General features: G+C 36.1%; 1 protein-coding gene and 1 pseudogene across 3 annotated transcripts in view; one reads left to right on the top strand and one right to left on the bottom strand.

Annotated features, from left to right (window-relative positions):
* The window catches only part of OLFM3 (olfactomedin 3), a 208,574-nt gene that overhangs the window by 90,408 nt on the left and 91,942 nt on the right, over window positions 1-26,224 (bottom strand). The window contains exons 1-2 of one of the 3 annotated variants that reach the window (XM_058439528.1): window positions 17,132-17,146; window positions 16,122-16,258 (exon numbers count right to left, since the gene is read on the bottom strand). The exons of 1 other annotated variant lie outside the window; for it this stretch is intronic. The gene's annotated coding sequence lies outside the window, so the exon portion shown is untranslated. Of the gene's footprint in view, window positions 1-16,121; window positions 17,549-26,224 lie in introns of those variants that run through there. One more of the 3 variants, XM_058439527.1, reaches the window with a different exon arrangement.
* On the top strand, window positions 9,545-10,847 carry LOC116469700 (dnaJ homolog subfamily A member 1-like; annotated as a pseudogene).

Raw genomic sequence — 26,224 nt, 5'->3', positions numbered from 1 at the left:
CATGTGTAAAAGACAAACAGTTTCAGAGTTAAATACATCCATGACATTCACAATATTTAGATAAGAAACATTAAGAGTAAAGGACAAGACAGCAGGTTCCATTTGGCCTCCCAAAGGGAAAAAAAAAGTTGCTATCTTTTTTTTTTTTTTTAAGTGCTGGTCTGTATTGATTCGCACCATCTTTTAAGCCACTATCACCAAGAGTCTTAAAAATAAGGAAGAAAGGCTTATTTATCAACATTCGTTGACAGCACCATCAATGATCTAGAAGAATCTGCAGTTTCCTTGACTTCTTAGATCATCATCTGATTTCTATCCCCATCTATGGACTTTCTGGAGCCCCAGACCTCTCCCAACATCCTCTCTATTTTCCTGGTCCCCTTGGCATTTCCCTCTTTACTTTTTTCATGTTTAATATGTTTTATAAAAAAGAAAAGTCCTTTTATGAGAATTTACAGTAATAGGAATGTGAGGAATCTAAAGCTGGAGAATTTAGTGCCAGCAAAGGATGGTTTAATGTTTTCCCAAAGAGATTGACTTTAAAAACGTCAAGACAACAGGAGAAGTAGTCTCTGTTAACCAAGAGGCAGCAGGTAAGTTCCTAGACGCCCTTAAGAAAATTGTTGAGAAGAAAGGACACCTTTCTGAACCAGTTTTTAATGCAGAGATAAGTGCCCTGTTCTGGAAAAAAAAAAAAAAAAAAAAAAAAAAAAAAAAAAACAGACGAAAAATGCCACAAGGGACATTTATTAGTAAAGAAGAGAAGAGAGCACCAGGATTTAAGACAGAAAATAATAGGCAAACTGTAATGTTTTGTGCAAATGCAGTCAGTTTATAATCAGTACCGCCCTATTAAAGCCTTGAAAGGAAAAGATAAATACCAGCTGCCAGTCTTTTGGTTGTACAATAAGAAGGCCTGGACAACGAGAATCCTTTTTCTGGAATTGTTCCTTTGATGCTTTGTCCCTGAAGTCAGGAAGTACCTTGTTAGTAAGGGGTTGCCTTTTAAAGTTCTTTTGATATTGCACAATGCCCCTGGCCACCCGGAACCCCATGAATTCAATACCAAAGACCTTGAAGTGTTCTACTTGCCCTGAAACACAACGTTTCTAATTCAGCCTGTAGATGAGAAGGTCATGAGAACCTATAAGGCTCATTACACATGTTACTCTATGGGAAGTATTTTCAGTGCTATGAAAGAGAACCCCAATAGACAGAACACCAGGAAAGTCCATTGAAGATGTCATTGTTCTTATAGGAAAATCCATGAAAGCCACGAAAGCCATCAGATTTCTGCTGGAGAAAACTATCCAGATGTTGCACATATCTTCGCAGGATTTACAACAGAGCCAGCCAAGAAAACTATGAAAGAGATCGTGGATATGACAAAAAAAGTGGTGAATAAAGGGTTTCCAGGTATAGATTTTGTAGAAATACAAGAGCTAATAGACACCACACCACAGGAATTAACAGAAGATGACTTTGTGGAGATGGCAGCTTTCAAACCAATGCCAGAAAACAGAAAGTTTCTGATTATTCAAGACTTCCTTTGCTTTTTATGACATGGGCCCTTCTATGATACAAGCACTAAAATAAAGCAAATGATGGAAAAAGGATTGGTACCATATGGAAACATTTTTAGATAAATGAAAAAGGAAAAATCAGAAAGAGATTATGATGTATTTCCATAAAGTTACATGGAGAGTGCCTGCCTCTCCTTTCTCTCCTTCCATCTCCTTCACTTCTTCTGCCTCTGTCATGGAGACAGCAAGAACAGCCCCTTCTCTTCCTTCTCCTTCTCAGCCTAATCAATGTGAAGATAATGAGGATGAAGACTTTTATAATGATTCACTTTCACCTAATGGATAGTAAATACATTTTCTCTTTTCTATGATTTTCTTAATAACGTTTTCTTTTCTCTAGCTTACTTTGTCATAAAAATACAGTATATGATACGCATAACCACAAAATGTGTGTCAATCAACTCTTTATGCTATTGGTACATCTTCCAGTCAACAACAGGCTAATGTGTCAATCAATGCTTTATGCTATTGGTACATCTCCCAGTCAACAGCAGGCTATTAGTAGTTAAGTTTGGGGGAATCAAAAGTTATACATGGATTTTTGACTGCACAGGGCGTCAGCACCCCTAAGCCTCTCATTGTTCAAGCGTCCCGTGTACATGTATAGATATTAGTGACAAAGGAAGAAGTGTGTAAACACTCAAGTAATATCTTATAATAAGTGATATAAAAGCTTCAGTTGAATTTTTGAATATTCAAGCTTGAGCTTAATTTGGAATATGGGCAAGAGGGAGTACATAAAAAACAAAGGTGCTTGTCTTTTAAAAAATGTTTGATTTTTTCCTTTTGAGTTCATGCAAAAATGAGAAGATTGCACCCCCTCCCCGCAACCACCCAAGATTTGAAATGTGTAAGAAAAGAGAGGCGAGGGAGGAGAAAACATATATGGTATGGAAAAAAAAAAGTAATAGAAAAGTGGAAAGACTTAAGTTAACTAATACTTAATTTTAAGTTGTTCATTTTGTAGAAGTGCAGCACAACTTTTGCTCAGACATTATGCAATGATACATAAAAGTCTTGGGAAGGGAGGAGGCCGGCTGGTAGGTAGGTGGAGGGTGATAATTTTGTATGTACATAAAATAAAGTGGTGATGTTTCTCATATAGTTCAGTCACAAGGCAAAGGAAAAAAGTGAAATGAGACTGGAGGGGGAAGAATCAGGATCCAAGGCATAGCATGTTAGCTTGGGGGAACCAGCCCCTGGCTACTGCAGCCATTCCAGCTAGAACATCAGACATGTGAGTGGGGACACTAGTTAAGATGACTCCAGGTGTTATCTGACTGTGATTGCATGAAAGACCTCCAAATGAAACCACATAGCTGAGCCCCACCAACCCACAGAGCTGTGAGACAGACAATTAAAACATCACCATATGAAGACACTAAATTTTGGGTTTGTTGCACAGCAATAGATTATTGGAACACACTCCTTTACCAGATTACTAATGAGACCATATTTTCTCCTTGTTGATTATTTCCAATTTATTCATTAAACATTTATTAAAAGTCATCTCCTATGACAGGCCCTGGGTATAATAAGGTAAATAAAACATCATACTTTCCTCCAATGGACTACCCTCAGTTATATAATTTCTTCTCTTGAGAAATCTTAAGAGGGGAATTAATGGATATTTTAGTATTTGCTATTAGCACAATTAGCTAATACTCTGTAATAAGTTAATTTAGACTCTTTTTTCAAATTATCTGGAGAAAATTTTGTTTTTTAAAATAAATTATAATGCATAACATATAGATATAGGTGAAATATTTGTATAAGCTCCTGATGAGTGAGGTTATACAAATATCAAGAAACAAAAAGCCATGAATCAAAAAATTTAAAGATTCGACTCCATGGATGGAAAAACAAACTTTATTGTGGCAGAAAACAAAATAAACAGAATAAAAGAACAAATATTTGAGAGAAAATAATTGTATACCTATGTCAGAAAAAATGTTAAGAATGCTTAACATTAAAGAGCTCCTAGATATTTATAATAAAATGGCAAACCAATAAAATATAGGCAAGAAATATAGAAATGCAATTTATGGAATAAGAAATGAAAATTAGAAATGAACATGTAGTAACATATTTAAAATCATCAATAGGAAGAATAAAATTTGAAAGAAATTCTCCTTAAGAGAATTTTTTCCAGTAAGATCTTAAGGTCAATAATGTCTAGGACATCTCTTAATTCAGTTTGATACAGGGAACAGGCAGTCTCTTATGCAACTTGATTGCCAAAATCTTTTCTAAATTCAGTATTATTGTACTCTGTGTCCAAGTAGTAATATAATCATCTTGGAAAATACTTATTTTCCAAAATAAAATCATCTTAGTAAATACTTATTTTCTAAAATAGTTACAATGTAATCTAAAGTGAAAAGAGGATAATCTTTGTGTATAAGTAATATAAACAACCTTAAAATTGTCTGTTAAAATTCTACAAATCCCACAGCTGAGTACATTATACAGAAAAAAAAAAAAAGCATCAGTATATGTGGATATATATCTCATGCTTACAGTTGCATTGTTTGAAACAACATAAATGCCAATCAATAAGAATTGTTAAATAAAAAAGCATATATCCAAATTGTGTAGTATTATACTATGCAGCTATTAACATGAGTGTGTTGCATTTATAATTACTGACTTGGAAAAATACTTACATTGTTAGATGAAAAAAATTAAATGTGAAGTAATTATGGCATGATTCATTTTTACTGCCCAAGGTAATTTATAGATTCAATGCCATCCCTATCAAGCTTCCAATGACTTTCTTCACAGAATTGGGAAAAAACTACTTTAAAGTTCACATAGAACCAAAAAAGAGCCCGCATTGCCAAGATAATCCTAAGCAAAAAGAACAAAGCTGGAGGCATCACACTACCTGACTTCAAACTATGATACAAGGCTACAGTAACCAAAACAGCGTGGTACTGGTACCAAAACAGAGATATAGACCAATGGAACAGAACAGAGCCCTCAGAAATAATAGCGCACATCCACAACCATCTGATCTTTGACAAACTTGACAAAAACAAGAAATGGGGAAAGGATTCCCTATTTAATAAATGGTGCTGGGAAAACTGGCTAGCCATATGTAGAAAGCTGAAACTGGATCCCTTCCTCACACCTTATACAAAAATTAATTCAAGATGGATTAAAGACTTAAATGTCAGACCTAAAATCATAAAAATGCTAGAAGAAAACCTAGACAATACCATTCAGGACATAGGCATGGGTAAAGACTTCATGACTAAAACACCAAAAGCAATGGCAACAAAAGCCAAAATTGACAAATGGGATCTAATTAAACTGAAGAGCTTCTGCACGGCAAAAGAAACTACCATCAGAATGAACAGGCAACCTACAGAATGGGAGAATATTTTTACAATCTACCCATCTGACAAAGGGCTAATATCCAGAATCTACAAAGGACTTAAACAAATTTGCAAGAAAAAAATCAAACAACCCCATCAAAAAGTGGGCGAAGGATATGAACAGACACTTCTCAAAAGAAGACATTTATGCAGCCACCAGACACATGAAAAAATGCTCATCATCACCGGCCATCAGAGAAATGCAAATCAAAACCACAATGAGATATCATCTCACACCAGTTAGAATAGCGATCGTTAAAAAGTCAGGAAACAAAAAGTGCTGGAGAGGATGTGGAGAAATAGGAACACTTTTACACTGTTGGTGGGAGTGTAAACTAGTTCAACCATTGTGGAAGACAGTGTGGCGATTCCTCAAGGATCTAGAACTAGAAATACCATTTGATCCAGCCATTGCATTACTGGGTATATACCCAAAGGATTATAAATCATGCTGCTATAAAGACACATACACACGTATGTTTATTGTGGCACTATTCCCAATAGCAAAGACTTGGAACCAACTCAAATGTCCATCAATGATAGACTGGATTAAGAAAATGTGGCACATATACACCATGGAATACTATGCAGCCATAAAGAAGGATGGGTTCATGTCCTTTGTGGGGACATGGATGAAGCTGGAAGCCATCATTCTGAGCAAACTATTGCAAGGGCAAAAAACCAAACACCGCATGTTCTCACTCATAAATGGGAACTGAACAATGAGAACACTTGGACACAGGGTGGGTAACATCACACACTGGGGCCTGTCATGGAGTGGGTTGAGGGGGGAAGGATAGCATTAGGAGATATATCTAATGTAAATGACGAGTCAATGGGTGCAGCACACCAACATGGCACACATATACATATGTAACAAACCTGCACGTTACGCACATGTACCCTAGAACTTAAAGTATAATAATAAAAAACATGAAATAAAAAAGTGTATGTAATAAATCTGTATATTTGGATATACTGATCTAGCATAGATAACATGTATAAAAATGTACATAAAACTTAGCAGTATTTGACTAAGAGGTAAAAGATTAAAAGGAGTTAAAGATGGTTACTTTTATTCTGTATATATTTGCCATATTTAAATATATTATTTTTCTACTTTTAAATATCTTATTTTTCATATCATTTGAACCTATAATTCTAATTCTCAGAAGTCATCTTAAGGAAATGATAAAAAAGCCAGAAAAGAGTGGAGAACAAATATTGTAATCCATATTATATATAATGACTAAGTTGAAAATACCCAAAAAATTCAGCCATAGGGAACTGATTAAGTAAATCAGGTTGAAGTCTTAAATATGATACTTGTTCATATTAAAAGCATGTCTTTCAAAGACCTTTTAATGATCTTGGAAAATAATAGCTTTTAATGACCTTGGAACATAATGATCTTGTAAAATGATATTGAAAAATAGTTTTAATGATCTTGGAAAATATGATACTTGTTCATGTTAAAAGTATGTCTTTCAAAGAGCTTTTAATGATCTTGAAAAATAGCTAATAATCTTGGAAAATACTTGGATGTAGTATAAAGTGAAAAAAGGAAATTAATCTTTGTGTATAAGTAATAATATGAAAATCTTAAAGCACAATTATGCCTATACACACACACACACACACACACACACACACACACACACATACACAGAAAGAGAAAAACAATCTAGAAGAAAACTATTGTGATGAAATCTTGCCAGGATTAGGAGTGATATTAGTTTCATTTTACTTTTTAGACTTTTCCATAATTTCTGAAATTTTTATAATAAGTGTCATTGGTTTTCTAATTCTCCCAAAGAATATATCACAGCCAACATGAAAATATCACAATGAGTCAGGAATTTTGTGAACTCTTTAAAAAGGGATTAGTTGATTATCCTTCTAATCAAGGTAAAACTTTGTTTTTGATATCTGTATAAAATACTTAATTATTTCACATGCCTGTTCACCAAGTTCATTATGCAGAAAACAAAATTAAATAAACAAAAATGACTCTATGAAGTAGTACTGAATATAATGAATATCCTGAATTCTAAAACTCAATGAAAAAAGAACTACTTGATTCATTGCTTAAATAATTATAAAAATGAAATTCAAGAAATAATTTGGGAAGATTTGAGTACTAATAAAAAGAGGTAATAGTTCAGCAAATTGAAGACAACAGAATGAATTAACACTGTTGGAAAAAAATTTACCTTCAAACAGCAAATATTTCCACTTTTCCACAGATACCATGGTCTTTCACACTTTATGCAATATAGCCTAACCAAATATTTAGAAAATCTGGGAATTCAATTTAATGAAACAGCCTCTTTTCCAGTACGTTATTAGTAATACATTAGTTTTCACAGTGATTTAGCAAATTTATCTTTCTAATTATTTTGGTTGAACTAATGTCAGCACCCTGTAGATTGTTCTGGTGCAAGAGAATATTTCTTCCACTCAGGCCTCAGAGTTTGGAAGGATTTGGCTAGAGATTTTAAATTTGCACTAGTTAATCCATCCCATGAATCATTAACTTAGTATAAAAAATAAACAGTGGCTTGGGTTAAGCACAGCAATTTAAATATTTTGCAGAGATCCAGGAGAAAATTTAGAATGGTCAGTAGTTTTGTAAGAAATAATAGTATACTTTGTCAAGTATTCCAGATAAGGGAGGTAGATACTATATGAATAACATGCTAGTTATTACTATATGAATATTAAAATAAAAGCAATAAAAATAAAATGTAAGCACTAGAGGAATAATAAAAAATATTGATGAGCTGCTGATCACTATTACTCATAGGAAGCATGGTTTTGTTTGTTTTCTTAAAATTTGGACCACTTTCTCGTATAGTATCTCATTTTTGATGGATTTTTTTTCACTTAGGTTCAAAAGCCCACTGAATGTTTCATAATGTGATAAACATTAAAGACTAGTAATTATATGCATTAGATTATCTACAGTAGTGCCAATTCATTTTTTGTAGACAGGCATGGTGTTAGCTATTGAAGAAAATAAATGTTAGTGGCCAAATCTCTAATGTGTATATGCAAAGCTATCCATGTTTAATATTCATTACTGATGTTTAAAATTTCAGGTTTAACATGGACATTATTTACCATGAAAATCATAAAATGTAGTCATATTTCACTATGTGTTTGTTAGAACTATATGGAATTGCCATTTTTAAAAGATATAAATGTTGAACATGGCCAATTTGATATGCATTTACCTACTACTTAGTTCTCCCCAAATCTTAAATTTGTCTTTAGGTACATTATGGATTGTAGAATTAGGTATACTGAAGACAACATTTTAAATTTTTTAATGTGTAAACTTAATTGTATAAAGCTTGAAGTTCTTTATTAGTTCAAGCTTCATATTTTCTATGGCCCTGCTGGAAAAGAATGAGATGAAACTCTGTCCTGTGTGAGACTCCATTAATTTTGATAATAAATGATTCTGCAATTTATTTTTCCTGTTTACACTATATAGGTGTGCCAAGCAAGATTTGTATTGTACCGGTTCTAGACTCAATTCGGTATCAGAATGACTAGAGCAGTGTGGGGAGATAATAAAGCTTTTGTATTCTCCATAAACCCTTCTAACAACAAGCTGGTGAATATAAGAGACCCCAGCAGATAGCCAGTCAAATTTAAGCTTCTATACAAAGACTTCATCTATAGAAGCTTATGAGCAGCAACAGCTGAACAGCAGTCTTTGAGATTTGCGCATGTATCTAACAAACATACTTTTCCTAAATCCTTTTACAAAAATTAAATCTTAGTAGAAAAATATGGTCACTCTTTAACAAATTTTTAAAAATTACTTTAAACAATTTGATTTACAATGTTTGCTTCTCTTTTCTCCTCCTTCCTCCTCTCCCATTGCCACCCTTTCCCTCCCTTTTCTTTGTTCTCTTCATTTTAATGTCCAAGGCTATTAAAGAAACCACATGATTTTGCCTACTCCTACTTTAAAAATGGTGAAAAATTTGCATTGAATTCAAAGTTTAGCCACCACTGTGGCTGATGCCCACCTCTTTTCTTCTTTACCGTAAGCATTATTGTAGCCTTGGCAAAGAAATCCACAGGGGCTGGCAAACAGGCTCTCTCCAAAAGAGAATGTGTTTATAAACAAGTGTTTGTCCTCTCTATTCTACCTTTACCTATTCAAGGAATAAAAGCTAACTCTATTCATACTTTGCTATAATTTTTACTCTTAGTATTTTTGGTGAAGGGTAACAGGAAAAGTAAGATTTGAATTTTTTCAAGTAGATTGTATGGTAACATTTACATTCATTCATTTATTCATTCTAATCAACCTCAGTTCCTGAATCTTTGATCTGTCTTATAGGTGAAAGGATTTTTAATGTCCCTGTGAGCCAATTTTTAGTTTCTGAAGAGGAGGAAGGATGCAGAATAAAAGAAAATGTAAAAATGTTATACACCAGCTCTCAGTAACCTTAGAAGATTTATATGGTGCTGCAGTAAGAAAACAGACTCTGCAAAATAATGTGATTTGTGACAGATGTGAAGTCAGAGGTGGGAAAAAAAAGGAACAGTACACTGCTGTCATAATTGCTGAGGTATTGGAATGCAAATAAGAATTCATCAGATAGAACCCAGAATGGCTCAGCAAATTCAAGCTGTGTGCATGGAGACCCAGGGCCATGGGGAACAGATCAGTCCTCAAGATAGATGTAAAAGCTGCAATACAAAGAAGATAGTTTTGGGAGAAGACAGTTCTAGAAATTCATATTGACAAAAGCATGAAAGATGGCCAGAAAATAACATCCCATAATGAAGGAGTCCAAAAACCAGGACTGGAGCCAGGAGATATTATTATTGCATTAGATCAGAAGGACCATGCTGTTTTTACTTGACAAAGAGAAGACCTTTTCATATGTATAGCTATACAGCTGGTTGTAGTATTGCATGGCTTCTGAAAAGCAATATCCACTCTTGACAACTGAACAATAGTTATCATCTCTCATCCAGATCAAATTGTCAAGCATGGAGCCATCAAGTGTGTGTTAAATGAAGGCAGGCCAATTTATTGTAGACCACATGAAGAGTCACTTAATCATTGAATTTAAGGTAAACTTCCTTGATAATGGCTTTCCCTTTTTTGACAAACTCCTTGCTAGAAAAACTCCTACCCAAGAGGAAAGTAGAAGAGACTGATGAGATGAATCAAGCAGAATTGGTGGACTTTGATTCAAATCAGGAAAGGTGACGCTGATGCCACTACAATGGAAAAGCAAATGGGGGATCATTACAATGGAAAAGCATGAGGATGATAAACATCATTTCAGAGGTGTTCAGTGTCAAACCTCTTAATGGGACCAGTGATAATACTCGCTGCTGGCATTTTATATGCAGTAGTGAATGAGCAAAGGACTGTAATCCTAATATGCTCACTACTTGCTATTGTTTTTGTTTTACTATTCAACTAGAGTAATGTTTTAAGAATTAAAGGAAGAATAAATACAAATTATTTAAAAGTTGACAAGGATAAGCATGGCCAACAAAGCTCTCTCCACTTTGGCAACAAATAGTTTTAAATTTGGTTTCCAGAGTAAGTTAATAGAAGGTATAACACAGAGAGCCAGAAATACAAAGTGCTCTATTAGTGAGATGTCAGAAGAGAAGTGATTATTCCTAACTATTATCTGGTATTTTATGAAACAATCTCTTTTGAGATATTAAATATATACTGAGATTCAGAAAACAGTAGACATATAAATTATCTCATTTAGTAAATCAGTGAGGCTATTTAATTCAGATAATTTAAACCCTAAGAATAATTTTATTTTCCAGTAGATTGACTTTTACTTATTTTATTTATTTTCTTTTACATAAACTCAGAGGGAATTACACTTTTTCAGACCATGTCATTTAATATTTCTAGTTTCAAAGAGAAATAGAGTATTTGGCATAATTAATGCCTATTTTACTATTTGTCTTTATGTCATATGTAATTTTTCCTCTGAAAGTTTATTTTAAATGTGTTTCAAAGTCCAATACAGGGAACACTAATACAGATTGTAATTGTATTTCAGTAATTTAAACTATTCATTCTATAACTGTGTAACTTTAAGCATCTTTAACACAAATTATATGTATTGAAAGGACAGGTTCCTTCTTTAAGCTTTCCATTAGCACGTTTGGAAATATTTTCCCTACATGGAGCTTAAACATGTTATGTGTGGCATGGAAGAACCTGAGAGAGTTCTTTGGTTCACAACACTCAGGATACAGGGGACACGATCCCAGTAATGAGCTATTTACTTTGTATAAAGTGAATAAATATAATACTAATAAATGTAAACACCCTGCCTACTTTCAGGCCAGCTGGAACTGGAGTGACTAAATAAGACAAATGGGCCTAGGTTTAACGTCTTTATTTTTAAACCCTTTCTAAGAGTCATTATGCTCTTGTACATGCTGTATAACCTTTATTTCTAACCACAATGGGACTTACTTCATCAGTTTTACCATAGTTTTGGACTAAATTCCTCTATTTGCTTATTTGTTTACAATTCATTGTCTTTTTTCTGTTGCACTCTATTAGAATCCCAAACCTCCACTTACCTCTGTTGCTAGAGATAAGTTATGCATATGAGCACACTGACAAAATTACTCTTAAGCTGGGATTTTGACCTTAGACTTATGTGCTATTCTACCTTGTTAAAGCTCAAGAATACACACACACACACACACACACACACATTTGATTACATTAAAATACACCTAGATTCCATGCTTCATTAATCATTTTCCATGAATTTTATATTAATCCTGTACATTAATGAGAGCTTTTAACAATTTCCTTTTCTGCTGTTGAAACTTCAGTCTTCTCATATTTAACCCATTTTTGGACCTTTGATCCATGTCAAGATAGCCTGTGAAGACTGTTGAACTGTTTGGCAAGGTCTCCAAAGCAGTGGTTTACAAATTGTGTGGCTTCACTACCATTAGGCTGTTCAAATTAATTAAATGGGCTATGAACAGATTTAAAATTGAAATGGAATAGAATACATTAGATTGAATTTTATAATTTTTATATTACACTGCAAATGAAAAACTTGCAAAATTTTCCGTGTTTGTATGCATGTGTATATATATGCTTGTGGTAAATATATTACTTTTATTACTTACTCTGGTTTGTATTTGAAAAGTTTTAAAGCCTAGAGAAGGATTTCTCATGTAAGAGTCTTGTGATCCGCCCGCCTCGGCCTCCCGCTTACACACTCTTAACCCATACAATATTTCCATTCTCTGATCTCTTTTTTCTATCTGAACTGATGCATAACTTTTGTTTTATATCATTCCTTGACTTCATTTGACTCTCACTCAGAACAAATGCAGTAGAAAACAAGTAATTGAAAACAATAAAATTATTAAGAGAAAAGATGCTCACAAAAAGATCCAGAACATGATTGGATTAATTCCTTTTTCACTTATCCTTGAAATACAAAACACGAAACTTAAAATCTGTCATAGAACCTTCCAGAATATATTCATGGAGCTTAGGATGTCCATAAGTGCCAATGTGGAAATCCTGATCTAGATAATTTCTCCACATTTTGTAACTGCAAGTGTGTGTGTGTTTCATATGTACCAACTATCTGTAGAAAAATAATCTGTGATAAGAAAAATATTGAAAGAAATCAAATGTTTATGCAGGAATTATACATGTTCAAAATTAATACTATCTACTATGCTAAAAATCAATAAATGCCTATAAAATATTTTAAAATAGATACCATTACTAACACAAGACAGCAATTAATGTACCTATCACAAAATATTCTTTCTAAAACTTACTAGAATTCCAACAATTTGTATTTGTGTATGTATGCAATGAGCTTTGTAAAATGGTTAAGTTTTACATGGCAGGAGAACACTAAATTGCAATGCTAAGTGAACTCTACTCCCTAATTTTAGGTTGTGAATGCCAAATTATAATGATCTCTATTTACTCTCTTTTTTTTTTTTTTTTGTGAGCAACATGGCTGTTTATTTCACCTGGGTGCAGGTGAGCTGAGTCCGAAGAGTCAGCGAAGGGAGATAGGGGTGGGGCTGTTTTATAGGATTTGGGTAGGTAAAGGAAAATTACAGTCAAAAGGGGTTTGTTCTCTGGCGGGCAGGAGTGGGGGTCGCAAGGTGCTCATTGGGGGTGCTTTTTGAGCCAGGATGAGCCAGGAAAAGGACTTTCACAAGGTAGCGTCATCACTTAAGGCAAGAACCGGACATTTATACTTCTTTTGTGGTGGAATGTCATCAATTAAGGTGGGGCAGGGCATATTCACTTCTTTTGTGATTCTTCAGTTACTTCAGGCCATCTGGGCGTATACGTGCAGGTCACAGGGGATGCGATGGCTTGGCTTGGGCTCAGAGGCCTGACATTCCTGCCTTCTTATATTAATAAGAAAAATAAAACAAAATAGTGTTGAAGTGTTGGGGCAGCGAAAATTTTTTGGGGGTGGTATGGAGAGAGAATGGGCGATGTTTCTCAGGGCTGCTTCAAGCGGGATTAGGGGCGGCGTGGGAACCTAGAGTGGGAGCGATTAAGCTGAAGGAAGATTTTGTGGTAAGGGGTGATATTGTGGGGTTGTTAGAAGAAACATTTGTCGTTTAGAATTATTGGTGATGGCCTGGATACAGTTTTGTATGAATTGAAAAACTAAATGGAATAAGAGAAGGAGAAAAACAGGTATTAAAGGACTAAGAATTGGGAGGACCCAAGACATCTAATTAGAGCATGCCTAAGGAGGTTCAGCATAGCCCTGCCTGCAAAGATTATTTATTTACTTTAAGAGTTAAGAGTGGCGGTTTGGGGATAGTACCAGGAGATATCAGCTGTGATGGCTTGGAGAAACAGTGTAAACTGGCAGTGTAAACAAGAGCAGGGCATGTATGAGTAGTTGAGAATGGTGAATAGGAGTATGACTAGACAGGAGATAGTAGGGATGCCAAGATTTTGGGGGCACAGTCTAAGTTGGTCTGGTGGCTGGAATGAGACTGGGGCCTAATAAAAAGGAGTGTCTATACAGGAGCTTAAATGGGCTGTATCTTGTAGCATTCTGAGGACAGGCCTGAATTCTGAGAAGCAAAAGTGGTAAAAGTATTGTCCAGTCCTTTTTAAGTTGGTGCCTGAGCTTGGTGATGTGTGTTTTTAATAGACCATTAGTCTGTCACTGAATACTAAGAGCCTGAAAAAATGCTTGGCTGATTTGACTAATAAAGGCTGGTCTGTTATCAGACTATAGAAGTGGGAAGGCTAAACTGAGGAATTATGTCTGACAGAAGGGAATGACAAGGCTAAACTGAAGAATTATGTCTGACAGAAGGGAAGAAATGACTGCGGTGGCCTTCTCAGACCCTGTAGGAAAGGACTCTACCTATCCAGTGAAAGTGTCTACCTAGACTAAGAGGTATTTTATTTATGTTACTCAGGGCATGTTGAGTAAAGCTAATTTGCCCATCCTGGGTGGGGACGAATCCTTGAGCTTGATGTGTAGGGAAGGGAGGGAGCCTGAATAATCCATGAGGAGTAGTAGAATAGCAGATGGAACACTGAGAAGTTATTTCTTTGAGGATAGATTTCCACGATGGAAAGGAAATGAGAGGTTCTAAGAGGCGGGCTAGTGGCTTGTACTATAGCATAGCCTGCCTTTGCTGGTGTGTGGCGATTAGGCCTGGTGGAACTGCCATCAATAAACTAAGTGTGATCAGGGTGAGGAACAGGAAAGAAGGAAATATGGGGAAATGGGGTGAACGTCAGGTGGATCAGAGAGATGCAGTCATGGGGGTCAGGTGTGGTATCTGGAATAATGTGGGAGGCCAGATTGAAGTCCGGGGCAGGAACAATGGTAATTGTGGGAGACTCAACACAGAGTGAGTATAACTGAAGTAGCCAGGGAGCAGAAAGTATATGCGTCAGGTGTGAGTAAGGAAATAGAGTTTGGAAATTATGAGAGCTGTAGAGAGTGAGTTGAGCATAGTTTGTGATTTTTAGGGCCTCTAAAAGTATTAAAGCAGCGGCAGCCACTGCATGCAGAAAAGAGGGCTAGGCTAAAACAGTAAGGTCAAGTTGTTTGGACAGAAAGGATACAGGGTGTGGTCCTGGCTCTTGTGTAAGAATTCTGACCACACTAACCATGCCTAGGAAGGAAAGGAGTTGTTGTTTTGTAAGGGATTGAAGTTTGGGAGATTAATTGGGCATGATCAGCAGGGAGAGCACGTGTGTTTTTATGAGAATTATGCTGAGATAGGTAACAGATGAGGACGAAATTTGGGCTTGATTGAAGTAATGGGATCTGTCTGTGAAACCTTGCAGCAGTACAGCCCAGGTAATTTGCTGAGCCTAATGGGTATCAGGGTCAGTCTAAGTGAAAGCAAAGAGAGGCTGGGATGAGGGGTGCAGGGGAATAGTGAAAAAAGCATCTTTAAGATCAAGAACGGAATAGTGAGTTGTGGAGGAAGGTATTGAGGACAAAAGAGTGTACGGGTTGGGCACCACAGGATGGATAGGCAAAACAATTTGGTTGATAAGGCGCAGATCCTGAACTAATCTGTAAGACTTGTCTGGTTTTTGGACAGGTAAAATGGGGGAATCGTAAGGAGTGTTATAGGTTTTAGAAGCCCATGCAGTAGCAGGCGAGTGATAACAGGCTTTAATCCTTTTAAAGCTTGCTGTGGGATGGGATATTGGTGTTGAGCAGGTTAGGGTGATTAGGTTTTAATGGGATGGTAATGGGCATGTGATCGGTTGCCAGGGAAGGAGTAGAGATGTCCCATACTTGTGGGTTAAGGTGGGGGGACACGAGAGGAAGGTGCGAAGGAGGCTTTGGGTTGGGGAGAAGGGTGGCAATGAGATGTGGCTGTAGTCCAGGAATAGTCAGGGAAGCAGATAATTTGGTTAAAATATCTCGGCCTAATAAGGGAACTGGGCAGGTGGGGATAACTAAAAAAAAGTGCATAAAAGAGTGTTGTCCAAATTGGCACCAGAGTGGGGGAGTTTTCAGGGGTTTAGAAGCCTGGCCGTCAATACCCACAACAGTTATGGAGGCAAGGGAAACAGGCCCTTGAAAAGAAGGTAATGTGGAGTGGGTAGCCTCTGTATTGACTAAGGGGACGGACTTACCTTCCACTGTGAGAGTTACCCGAAGCTCGGCGTCTGTGATGGTCTACGGGGCTTCCGAGGCGATCCGGCAGCGTCAGTCTTCAGCCGCTAAGCCGAGAAGGAGTCAGTCAGAGAGCCTTGGGCCGGAGTTCCAGGGGCTGTGGAAGTGGCTGCCAGGTGAGTTGGACAGTCCGATTTCCAGTGGGGTCCCGCACAGATGGGACGCGGCTTAGGAGGAATCCTGGGCTGCAGGCATTCCTTGGCCTGGTGGTCAGATTTCTGGCACTTGTAGCAAGCTCCTGGGGGAGGAGGTTCTGGAGGAACGCCTGGCCGCTGCGGTTCAGGCGTTTGGAAGTTCTTGTGTGCTGTAGATGTGGCTGGGGTTTGTCTCACAGTGGAGGCAAGGAATTGCAACTTTTTTCTATTGTTGTACACCTTGAAGGTGAGGTTAATTAAATCGTGTTGTGGAGTTTGAGGGCCGGAATTTAATTTTTGGAGTTTTATTTAATGTCGGGGGCAGATTGGGTAATAAAATGTATTTTGAGAATAAGACGGCCTTTTGACCTTTTAGGGTCTAGGGCTGTAAAGTGTCTCAAGGTTGCTGCCAAAGGAGTCATGAACTGGGCTGGATTTTTATATTTGATGAAAAAAAGCCTAAACGCTATCTGATTTGGGATAAAGAAAAAGCATTAACCTTGACTATGCCTTTAGCTCTAGCCACCTTTTTAAGAGTAAATTGCTGAGAAGGTGGGGGAGGGCTAGTCAGGGAATGAAACTGTAAGCCGGACCCGGTGTGAGGAGGGGAAGTGATAAAAGGATTATAGGGTGGAGGAGCGGAGGGTGAGGAAGAATTGAGACCTAGCTCGGCCTGGGGAGGAACAGCCTGGGGAGGAGGGGAGAGGTCAGATGGGTCTGTAGAAAAGGAGGATTAGAGGACTCAGCGACGCTTGGGATCCGGACTGAGGGGACAGGCGGGAGGGAAAGCAGGAGGATTTGGGACGAGTTGCATTGGGCACAGAGAGGCCACTTACTGGATTTGAAATTGATGAGATGTTTCTTGGGCTGGTGGGTCTGAGGAATCTGAGGTTGTAGGTCGATCTTTCTCATGGAACAAAGAACAGGAGGACAGGGGATTGGTCTCCCAAGGGAGGTCCCCCGATCCGAGTCACGGCACCAAATTTCATGCGCGTCCACGTGAAAAGACCACCAAACAGGCTTTGTGTGAGCAACATGGCTGTTTATTTCACCTGGGTGCAGGCGGGCTGAGTCCCTATTTACTCTCTTGAGAAGGTACTAGTATAACCCTCAAGTGAATACAAGAGCGAAAAACAGTGGTAAATTAATGGGACTAGAGTGCATATTTTTTAAAAATCAGTTTGCAACCACAAGAATTCATGTGGGTAATGAACCATACATTATGAAACAACACTAAATGTTTAAATATAATATTAGAAACTGTTATGATTTACCAACTTTTAGAAAAGTAAATAAATTGTTCTATATTAAAATATTAAGTAAATCTAGGTTTGATTTAATCTGGAATATATTGCTGAGGATATTGATTAACATAATCCAAGTAACTCATGTGATGCAAAGTGGAAAATCATGATTTCTAGAGTAAATAGAACTTTTAAGATTATTATTAGAAGTACAGTTTGTAAGATCACAAACAAAAAAACTTCCTTTTTCTAAGGCAACTTTCCAAAATTTCTTATAAGTCATATAAACAATTATTATGTTTCGATTGAGTATTGACTCTTGGCTTGAGGTACCATGTGTCTGAAGGCAAGTTTTATTTTATTTTCCTTCTAGACATTTATTTTATTTATTTGAATTGGGATAAGAAAAATTTTTTAAAGGAATAATTCACCCTTCCTTAATATTTACCTACAATATAAATATCCATAGCTTACTAAAAAAAGTGTTTTGGAGAAGTTATCTCATATTTTCAGTTTTAGAAGGATGAGTTTAAAAAACTGAATATCATTATATAGAATATAATATTGAGTGGAATATCTGTGTTGGGTAATATAATCTCCTTTTGACAGATCAGGAAACTGAGGATATGTAGTAAGGTTGAGCAACTCACCCAACATCATATAACTAGTAGTGGCAGATTCAGGATTTGGTTTCTGATGGATTCCAAACACATACAGCTTTATTGTGAAGTGTATCAAAACTTTGAAATTATAGTGGGTGGTTAAACATAATTCTAAATGGTGTTCAGACCTGACTTCTCCATGTTTAAGGGGTTCTATTTAATATTGAGCAGTTTGGGGAACTAATTTATATCAGCAAGTATGCATTTTCCATAAAATAAAAAACAGAATTGAGGCTGGGCATGGTGGCTCATGCCTATAATTCCAGCACTTTGATAGGCCAAGGTGGGTGGATTACTTGTGGTCAAGAGTTTGAGACCAGCCTGGCCAACATGGTGAAACCCTGTCTCTACTAAAAATACAAAAATTAGTCGGGCGTTGTGACGTGTGCCTGTAGTCCCAGCTACTCAGGAGGCTGAGGCATGAGGATCACTTGAGCCTGGGAGGTGGAGGCTGCAGTGAGCCAAGATCATGCTACTGCACTCCAGCCTGAGCAACAGAGCAAGACTGTGTCTCAAAAACAGACAAACAAAACAGAATTGAATGACAGCAGTACAAAATCTTGAACATGTATTTAATTCACTTATTCAGCAATTCATTCATTCATTATACAGGTGGCATGCAGTACACAGAAAAAAAGCAATTATATGAAGTATTTATTGCTGTGTAACAAAGTACCCCAAAACTTATTTTCTTTAAACAACAAACATTGACTATCTCACAGTTTCTGTGCCAGGAATCTGGGTACGGCTCAGTTGGGCGGCCCTACCTCAAGGTCTCTCACAAGTCCACAATCAAGACTGGGGTTGTGATCGTATCTGAAGGTTCAAATAGGGGACAATCTGCTTTTAAACTCAATCACATGGTTATTGCTAGAATTCAGCTCCCCACTGATTGTTGGACTGAGGTGTCATTTTTTTCACTGGCTATTGGCCAGAGGCTGCTCTTAGTTTCTTGCTATGTAGGCCTCTCCCTAGGGAAGCTCACAACATGATAGCTTGTTTCCCTCCTGGAAAGCAAAAGGGAGAATAAGAGCAGATGAAAGAGGGAGAGGAGGGGCAAGAATAGCAAAAGTGTCTTTGAAACTAATATTTAAGGCATAATTTTATCACTTTTGCATATTCTATTCATAAAAGGGAGTTACTAGGTGGACCCCCATACTCAAGCAGGTAGGATTCCACAAGGACATAAATACGAGGAGGAAGGAATTTGGGAGGTAGTGTAGAAATTGCCTACCATAGCAATTAACATGTGTTAGTTGCTGGTAAACATTTGACATTTGAATTGCATACCTTTTATCTCATAAATTGAATCTATAGGAATTTCCTCCCAAAAATAACTAGAAAGACAAAAAATTCTAAACATACTTAGGCAAGAATTATTTGAATTGTAAAAAAATACAAAACGGTTTGAATTTTCAATAAAAATGGAATGAATAAATACATTTATAAGTTTAATATGTAAATAAATAATTTAAACTGGAAAATTTATTTATATTTTTTAATTTAACATTTAACACATAAGTTACTTATTTAACTTCATTCTTTGTTTTAATGTCAGCTCTTTGTTCTAATGTTAGCTTCTTGTAATGTTATTTCTTTGTTCTAATTTTAACTTCTTAAGGAACCCTTCTCTGTCATATCATGACCCTAGAATTTTAGGTAAGGTAGTGGAAGTTGAATTGCCACAAGAAATTACAAGATCTTCACTTGAGATATTATAGGATATTCCCTTATTCTGCCTAATTACTTTTCCTGTCACTTATCATAGCCTGACATATTAATAGTACTCATGAGTTTATTTATATGTTTGATGTCTCTCACTAGAACGCAAATTCTAGAATGGCAGGAAGTTTGTTTGCTTTGTTCATTTCTGTGGTTCAATCATCCAGATAAGTCCATGAACATAGATTTGAAAAATATTCTGAAATTTTTCTGAAGAAATGAATGAAATGTATGGATAGACTCCTATGAGAACATAGAAGAAAGGTAGTTAATGAGCCTGCAAGCCCTTGGCATGTTTGATTAACAAAGTTTTCCCAGAGGAAGTAATATTTGAGCTAAAATGAGATGGAATTAGAGAAAGGGAAGGCTTCCCTGAAGCAATAGAGATATCAATTTGTAAATATATTTGATCTCATATAACAGCTCATGATCTGGCATGGAGAGGGCATTCAGTGGTTTGAAAATTGGCTATTGGAGATAAAGAGAGACAAGCTAATTTAGTGTAAAGGCAAGAAAGTGTTTGGCCTGGGCAAATCATGGGGTCAGAGCTAAATAGTGAAAGAAGTGAATCTAGGAAGGAGCTGATAAAGTAGAAAAAAATGGTAGAGTTAGTGGACTGGAAAGCTAAATAAAGTAAAAAAAAATAGATGAAAGAGTTGAATTTGGGATATGATATTATGATTGAGATGTAAAGGATATTTGAGGTGGCAAGGCCAGAATAAGACATGAAAATGGGTGGCTAAAGTGGATTGAGGATAAAGGTTAATGGCATCTATTTTGAGAACATCCTAATATTAACTTTACAGATTTATTGCAGATTTAGAAATTCCTTTCAGAAGTGGGTGCCTGTATTTAAATAAGTTGTTAAACCTGTTCAAAAGTAAAGTGAAATGCAATAATTGGTTATGATATTTTTGGATTCTCTATGACCTTTCTATTTATCTTTAATCATATTCCTAGTAATAAGTCAATTTCAATAATATAATTTATTATTGTTCCTCAGAGCCTACTATATGGTATGAGAGTTACAAAGAAAAATGAGATTTCCTCACATAACAAACTGGTTAAGACTACTACTGGCTAAGACCAGCAGGGGATATTCTAAGAAGTTTACATTGTTTGGGACATGCAAAATAAACAACTGTTACACTGTTGGAAGAACCAGGGAAGACTTCAGAAAAATTGTATTTGAGTGGGTCTTGAAGAATACATAGAATTTCATCAATCATATAGGACAAAGTAGAATTTCAGATGGAGACAAAAACCTGAGAGAAAATAGTGGAGACAATCAAATGAGACAAGCATTTGAGAAACAATGAGTACTGTACATGGAACATGGAATGTCCTTACATATGGGTATAGAGATTTAGAGCTGGAAAGGTAAGATAGAGAATAAGGCTACAGGAATAAGAGTCGGGACTTAAATGAGTCTGAAAGTTTTCAAGATGGCTGGGGACACTGTCAGCAAAATGTAAAATGGAAAAGGAAGTAGATTAGAAGCAGAAATACCAACTAGGAGGCTATTGAAAAAGTCCAGCAAGGATTAATGAGAGCCTGAACTAGATAAAGGAAGTATGACTGGAGAAGAATGTGGACACGAGAAATATATGGTGATTTATAGGCCTGACAGATAATTGACCATGGGGGCAATTGCAAAGGATGGTGTTAAAGATGACTACTAAATTTCAACTGGGAGAACAGTGGTACTTCAATAGAAACAGGAGAGTCAGTGGAAAAGTAATAGGTATAATAAATTGATATTTTCTGATTTGATTTAAATGCTACAAGTAAATCAAAGTGGAGAGGTAAAACATTCAATTTAAATTTTGAGCTACAAATTCAGAAGTGAGGTCATAATTAGAATTTCATATTCAAGAATCATCTGCATAGAGATGAGATAAAAAAACTTCAGAATGACTGAAATTATTAGAGAACAACAGGGTTAAAAATAGAACTTGTCTCTGATGAGAGATATTACTATTGAAAGGTGAAAGGAGGAAGGGGAAATAGAACTAGAAATAGAAAAGGAATAAATTTCCAAATAGCTATGAAAAAAAGAGACGTAAATGATGACTGTATGATGTGGAAGCCACATGGGGAGAGAGTGCAAGGAGGAGGGCATGGCTGGTGAAGGCCAACCATAGTGAGGAGAGAATAATTTCAAAATAATATTCAAAAGATCTATTCAATAGAATAAGTCCACACTGAATCCTGATTATAATGGTTAAATTTGAGAAGTAAGTACTTCTGAGAAAGTGGTGACATCAAGATATGATCTATTTCCATAAGTTTGGCAGCAAGGCAGGGGGACAGATGGTGTGGAAGCTTGGAATAGTAGCATCACAGAGAGGAAATGAAGAAATTGAGCATGTTTGCCACCCAAAAGGGAAGGAACTAAGTAGTAGAGAGGGAGACATTAAAGATGGAAATGAAACTAAGAGGAACTAGGAAATTTAGAATAGTCAAGGGACCAAAAGTACACATTAAAAGAGAAATGTTTGTAAGAAAGAAGGCCTCAGTCAGGTTTACAAAGAAAAGAAGTGGAAGTTCTAGAAATAACTGATATGTTAAACAAACACCACTTGGTTGGTTCTAACTGCAGTAATCAATTTAAAAATAGCTACCATTTATTTAGGGGTTACTATTTTCCAGGAACTGTGCTTAACAGCATACATGTACTATCTCATTTAATCTTTCCAATAGCTCTATGGAGTATGTACTATAAATACCCCCATTTTAAATGTAGGAAATTTTATCATTAGAGAATGTAACTTGTTCAATGCTGTCAGTGAGGGTTATATCTGTGAATCAAACTAAGACTGGCTCCCAAGCCCATACTCTTTGACTACCTTGCTGGGTAAGTGGATTGAAATATGAAGAATCACCACTGCATGAAGGATAAAAGGGATTTTCCAGCAGCAGTGGAAATCCATTTGACAGCTTGACTTTCTAATGTGTTGTATTTAGTGTGGTTTTGTGAGTACTTGCAGAATTTGACAACGAAGATAGTAGATAATTTCATGACTTGCAAACAAGCATTATAGAAGGGCAGGGAAAAGAAAATTTCAAGGTGAGAGTTGTCATATGTTTTAAATGACTGACACTGGAGTCCAGTCTGAATGGAACAGAAGGGAAGCCCAAAGAGAGTGGCTAATTGAAAGCACAGGGAATAAGCAAGGGCCTGGGCAACACAAGAACAAAGACAATTGTCAGGTAGAAGAGAATGAAGAACTGTGTTAAGAGGAGTTTAATTCCTTCAAAAGTATTTTTATGTCAAACTGATGCCACTGTGGTAAGCTCAGGATATTCAAAGGTTAATTAGACATAGTTCTGCCTGAGAGAAAGATTTAATACCAAGGAAAATGAGTAGAAATTGGGGTTGCTGCAGCCATGGAGCTAAGGAATCGAAGCCACAGATAGGCAGAAGTTTTAGTCTGTGCATGATGTTAACTGTTGAGTTTGTAAGGCTTATAATATTGACTTTAGTAAGGTTGTATGCTATATAGTTGTTATTGCTTTTGCTATTTTATACCTTGTTTATGATTAGTGACACTTAAGAACCGCTTGTTTATAGATTCTGTTAAAATCTATGCTTCTTGCATGTCCTATCAAAGAAAAACAATCCTTGAAACTATTTTGTAAAAATACAGTTTCATATATTTCAATGCACGTCCTTCTTAAGGAAATTTGATATGTGAAAAACTGTTTGAAACAAAACATTGTGATATTTTAAGCAGATAAAAAGTTTTTTTTTTACTATTATAATACTTACACATGGCAATACGTTATTTTTAGTTATTATTTTTAAATAACTGATTACAATAAGGAAATATGATTGTGTTTGATTTATTAATATGATACTGGACACCTCTACATTTATTAACAAAGTAATCTTTATTACTTTTTTATTCAGAGGGCTTTGGATACAGAACAAAGTATCCCTTTATTTCAACAAAACCAAACTTTTTCAAACCTTGCCTTTTCTATAACAACTATTATTTACTAGAGAATATGGGCAATTGTAGGGAATTTTTCGTTGACTCAGTCATCATTATAGTTTGCCAAGTTATAGTTCTTTATATTGAATAGCCCACAATAACGCACTTTCTTGAAGAAACTGTTTAAGATCATCAAAAAATAAATGGAATAAGTTAAAAGAAAATGTTCTTGGATGATTGAAGATGGGAGAGGATATGGTCAGGGTAAATTGGAACAGAACTCCAAAACTAATCATGTCAGGCAGGAGGAAAAAATATCTTGACTTTATTTTAGGAACGAGTCAGAAGTTATTTGTAACATTTAGTAGGGTGGAGGAAAAGAGAGAAGTTCCATTTTTCATTTCTGAAGATGCAGCTGCTAGTGCTAGCCTGACACATGGTCCATAATTCTACAGAAAGAGTGGATGAGAATGAGTTTGTCAATATCTAACTTTTAAGTAACTTGGAATATATTGTTTATCCTTTAATATGTGGAGGGAAGCTAAATCTGTTTGAACACTTGAATAAGTGGTTGATAAATACCTGAAAACTGCAATACACAAAGCTGTGAACAGAATTGCAAAAAGGTGGTGGCCAGCAATACAATTCAGTGATGACAAATGACTGTTTTCCAAAGAGATTTTCTTCCTGGAAGGTGAAAACTGATGGCAAACAAATCAAGGCAAGCAACTTTCTCCCTATCACTGAGAATAACTCTTACAATTATGAAAAACAGCCATCCAGAAAACATAAAATGCTGAGATGAATTCTCCTCCCACCTGTTTACCTCTACTCCCCACAATCACAACAAAACCAATGCCCAGCTAATGTCTCAGATAACTCCCTTTCAGCATGTGGTAGACAGACAAAATTTGTAATCCTTGGGCGCAATAGAAGGTAGAAAATGGTAAGGCCTGAGGAGTTATTTGTCAAAAATTATTGCTCTAGGGTAAGATAAAATGAATCTTTCCAAAATTTCTGAAAGAAGGTTTTGGTAGTGAGGTTGTGGCAACAAAGGATTTGATAGATGCGTACTCATCAGAACATATATTTTGTACATTTTTGAGTTTTTGTTTTTTATTAGTAAGTCTTCAATCAGCTACTCTTCTGTGTGCATTCTTGGACAGTCAATACCATGCCTCTTTCCATATTGCAAAACTCTAATGTAACTGTGCAAGAAAACACCTCCCCCAGTTTTGAAACAGTGAGAGTAATGTGAAGACACGGAAACATTCATTGGATTGCAATTGACTCAATGAAACTTCCTGAAACATCAAAATCTCATTAAAAGCAGCTATTGAATAAAAATATCACTTAAGATACACTCAATGATGGAGTCAGGCCAAATGTAATTTAATACTCTGTATCCAGACTGGGTGTGAGAAACTGTTAACTCATCCTGGTGCTATATTGCCAAAAGAGTTGTTCTACTTTAGATCTATTTACTTCTTGGAGAAAGCCTACAATTTGCTCTGTAAGGGTTCCCCTGTAAATTTAAGGAAGTTGTAAAGTAAATCTCTCAGTGGGGAGTGCTCATCAAGCTGACAGCCAGTTTCCAGGGAATAAATAAAGCTTCTGAAATTGAGATGACATCACAAGCGGAAGGTGCTTTCAACATTGTGAACACTGGCTTTCAGAATTGTGATTGGTCATTAATACCTGAAATCACAGCTGCAGTCAGTGTTTTCAAGGCAGAGTTACTGGCAGCAGCAAGGATCTATGAAAACACACACCGATTGACCCAAATTTACCTTTAAAGTTGAAAGAATGACTCAAAACCCAAAAGAATCTGCCTCTGACGTGAAGCAGAGAACCACAATTCTCAGAAATGCAACCAGGAAATGATCTACTCTTATTGTATTAACTTTGTATGGGCTTCTTTTCTCTTTACTATCTGGTTAAATCACTAGTAACCAGTGAAGATGAGGGAAAACTCATTTTCTCACATCTCTTCTCTTTTTTAAGAAAAGCTGTAATAGGGCTGAATTTTGAATGATTTCTTTTTGAGGAGCCAGGAGAGAAATAGCTATCTTTTTCTCCACAAATTGAAGATGTTTCCTTGACTAATAAATCAATTCCATAGAAACCAGAGTCTAGAGTCTTAGAGAAATGCCTTTTATAACTCCAGTTTTTTTAATGTTTTGATGATACTTTACTCTGATTTCTTATATGATTGCTAAATTATTGAATTGGAACAAACATCTATTTACAAATGACACAGACCTAAGTTTAATTTTATGCCTAGAGTGAGAAAATTCAAATATCTGAATAAAAATGGTATGTCTCAATATTTTCAACTGTGCATTGCCTCTTAAGTATTCTCA

The sequence above is a fragment of the Hylobates moloch genome, unplaced genomic scaffold (genome assembly GCF_009828535.3).
Source record: "Hylobates moloch isolate HMO894 unplaced genomic scaffold, HMol_V3 SCAFFOLD_5, whole genome shotgun sequence".
Lineage (NCBI taxonomy): Eukaryota > Metazoa > Chordata > Mammalia > Primates > Hylobatidae > Hylobates > Hylobates moloch.
Note: the sequence above shows the minus strand (reverse complement) of the source record. Positions and strands in the feature narration are given on the sequence as shown.